Below are 3,463 nucleotides of genomic sequence, written 5' to 3' on the forward strand. Positions count from 1 at the left end.
GCGACAACTTCTTTACAAGTTATAAAGCTTGCACAAGAGCTCCTCCGAAAAAAACTTTTCCTAGTCGGAACAGTCAGGAAAAATAAAGCAGAGCTGCCACCCAACCTGCTGCAGGTTAAAGGAAGACCTGTCCCCTCCTCCATCTTTGGTTTCACCAGGAACACAACAGCTGACAGTCACATTCCCAAACGGGGGAGGAATGTGATTGTGTTGAGCACAAGGCACCGTGAGGCAGCTGTGACGGAGGGACCAAAAGCAAAACCAGATATTATCACTTACTATAACCGCTGTAAGGGAGGTGTCGACAATTTAGACAAGGTATGTGCCATCTCCTATTTCAGGTCATTTTTACTGAATTCATGTGCTTGTTAGAGAGAGATTTAGGAGATACAGTTTGTGTTTGCATGTACAGTATGTTTGCATGATTATTCTCATTGTCATGTGCAGCTTTAGAATGAAGCTGTTAGTTTTTAGAAAAAGTATAGATGAAGTGTGTACTTATTGTTTTCTTGTTCTTGTATCTTTGTAGGTTGTCGCCACCTACAGCTGCAGACGGAAGACTAAGCGGTGGCCACAAATGTTATTTTTTAATATGATGGACATCTCAGGTTATAATGCCTATGTCATTTTCACAGCCATTGATCCCTCCTGGAATCAACATAAGCTCTTCAGAAGGAGGCTTTTTTTAGAGGAGTTGAGCAACTCAATGATCTTAGCAGCAATTTTAAGAAGACTGCTGCACTTGTGCAGGAGCTACAGACCTCTGTACGTGCCCCTCAGATGCCAGCAGGCACCAGCAGCTCAGTTCAGAGGGGAACGTGTAAGGGCTGCAAGAATCGTACAGTGTGCACTTGCATTAAATGTGGTGAATGTACGTGCAAAAATCACCAAGTTATTTGTTGCAAGGACTGCTGGGAACACTAGACACGCACGCATGCACACAAACACGCTTTATAGGTTATTTTATAGTTTGAAGGTTGGTGCATTTTTTGTGTTGTTGTTGTTGGTGTTGTTGCTGCTGCAGCAATAAATTATGTTCAGAAATCTGATGTGGAGTAGACTTTTTTACAGAAAAAGAATTTATCAGACACATGAAGGTCAGTGAACAAAGGTTACCCTCTCTCTCACAGGCAAACCGCAAATGTAATCTCTTCCCAACAGGGGGTGCTAATAACTTTCAAAAATGCATTCATGTATAATGTCATGGTGGAGCAATTAAAACATGTCTTTCTAATGGGAGTCAATGGGGATAAATCAGCCACTAAGGACAAATGAGGATGAAAATAATTCAAGCTGATGCTGCAAAAAAACTAACCATGCATAAAAGTCAGTTTTTCTCCAGTCTTTGACACACCCAAGCCTGTGATAAATGGTCAAAGAAAATCCAGTTTACAATTACTTTTTATATCAAATTTCAGTCATTTTAATTCCCCCCCCCCCCCCCCCCCAAGTTTCTGTCATCACTAATTCAATTGGCAATTAAAAAAAAAATCCTGGATTAAAAATTTTTTTTTTTTGGTAGTTTTGATCAGAACTGAGGTTGATTAACAGATTAAAGTGAAAAAAGTGAAAACAAATGTTGATCTGCTATATTTTTACAGCACTTGAATCTTTGTGGATGTTAACAGCCACGAGGAACGTTAAAGGATGTATTTTTGTACAGCGGAAACTGCTGACATAGCAAAAATTGTAAGAAAAATTGTAAAACATTTTTTGAGCAAAACAAGCATTTGACCTGAGGACTGCTTCAGTTTATCGCATTGGAAGCTAATGTACTGTATGCAATAGGACTAGACCTATCTCTAGTATCTAGTGGAGAGTATGGGTAACCAATTATGTCAGCATTGAAAGCATCCATGTCCAGTTGTCCCGAATGAACCAAATGTTTTAACACGCACTTAAGTTTCAAGGGAGCAATGCCCTCAAGAACTATGTGCATTATATCTTGAGGTGTTTGCTGGATTAAATTGAAGGCAGGAAAATCTATTACTTTGCTCCTTCGGTTTATTCCATATGTAGTTCTTAGGCTGTTCCTAAGAAACTCCGTGCTGGCTTTCTCAATGTCATTGCACTGTCTAATATGTCTTTACAGTGTTCTTTGCTCAAAGTTATCTTCATTTACTGAATGCAAAGCCCACTCCCTCTTTAAATCCACACAACTCATGTTGAGCTAAAGTATCTCCACATATGGAAACCACAGCTCCAAATATTTCATGTTCACCACTTTCAAGATAAATGTTTACGCCATTATAAAGCTTTGCCAAGTCCTCATGCAATCTTGTCAATATTGCATCAACTCCACATTCTGAGAGGTCATTTTGCTTCGCAATGCCAAGAAGGCGGATTGAAGCTAATTTGATCCTGTACTTTGGATTAATGTTGCCCAAAGTGTAGTAGAACATGAGCAGCTTATTCTTTGAAGAATAAGACCCAAGTGGATTACAAATTTCTATTTCATCTGAATAAAGGATTATCTGTAAAGCAGAGGCTTTTCTGAGGTCCACTATTTATCATGGCAAAGATTTTTGGATGAGACAGTAACCGTTCTAAACTCTTTATCAGTGGTATATAATGGAAACATTTGTTTTTCATGCAGAGCTTTCTTTTTTCTCTCTCTTTTCTGACAGCATACTGCTGATCCAACTGAAATTTCGTCTGCTTCTACAAAACTGAATTTTTCTTTTATGACCCTGTCTTGCCTGTATGTTGTAGAAACTGCAGCAAATGGATCTTTAAAGTGGTCAAAAATTCCTAAACCCTGTTATCTGAGCAAAACAAAGCTAACGTTAAACAAACAAGCATACATGCATACACACACAAGGTGGTACCTCGACTTACGAGTGTTCCAACTTACGAGTTTTTCGAGATACAAGCCGTCTCTCAGCCGTTTTTTTTTTCTTTGAGTTGCGGGTTACGAGTGAACCATATAAAGCCAGTCAGGGCTGGAATTTTAAAACGATGGTCGGCATTCACTCCGTTAAACACTCCACAGTCGTATTTCGTATTGCCCCAAAAGGCATAAAAATGTGCTGCTCATGAGCACATGTCACAAGGATGACAAAATCAGTGACAGGAAGGACAAGAAGCCAGAGGTCATCTTGGACTACAATCGCTGCAAAGGCGGAGTTGACAACCTTGACAAGGTATTTACAAATTGTATTATTTGATGCATTGTTTAGCTAATTTTCAAAGTTGCTGAGTTAGTAATTGGTATTTCTTTTGCTAGCAGATATACTAATTTGTTCGTGTGTGTGTGTGTGTTTGAAATATTGCAGATGGTTTCAAGCTACAGCTGCAAGCGAAAGACTAATCGATGGCCAATGGTTGTCTTCTCCACAATCCTCGATGTTTCGGCCATAAATGCCTTTGTGGTGTGGAGAGAAATCAATCCATCATGGGAGAGAGGGAAGAGTATGAAAAGGAGGCTCTTTCTAGAGCAGCTGGGAAAAGCTCTGGTGTCCCC

At 39.6% G+C, this 3,463-nt stretch overlaps 1 long non-coding RNA gene across 1 annotated transcript; it reads left to right on the forward strand.

Moving 5' to 3' along the window:
• Positions 1-1,444: 1,444 nt before the first annotated feature.
• On the forward strand, positions 1,445-2,117 carry LOC310737529. Its single transcript, XR_014536843.1, has 2 exons — positions 1,445-1,475; positions 1,741-2,117. It is a non-coding gene; the product is annotated as an uncharacterized lncRNA (long non-coding RNA).
• The last annotated feature ends 1,346 nt before the right edge of the window (positions 2,118-3,463 follow it).

This window comes from Silurus aristotelis, assembly GCF_946808225.1.
Source record: "Silurus aristotelis genome assembly, chromosome: 15".
NCBI classification, from domain to species: Eukaryota; Metazoa; Chordata; class Actinopteri; order Siluriformes; family Siluridae; genus Silurus; species Silurus aristotelis.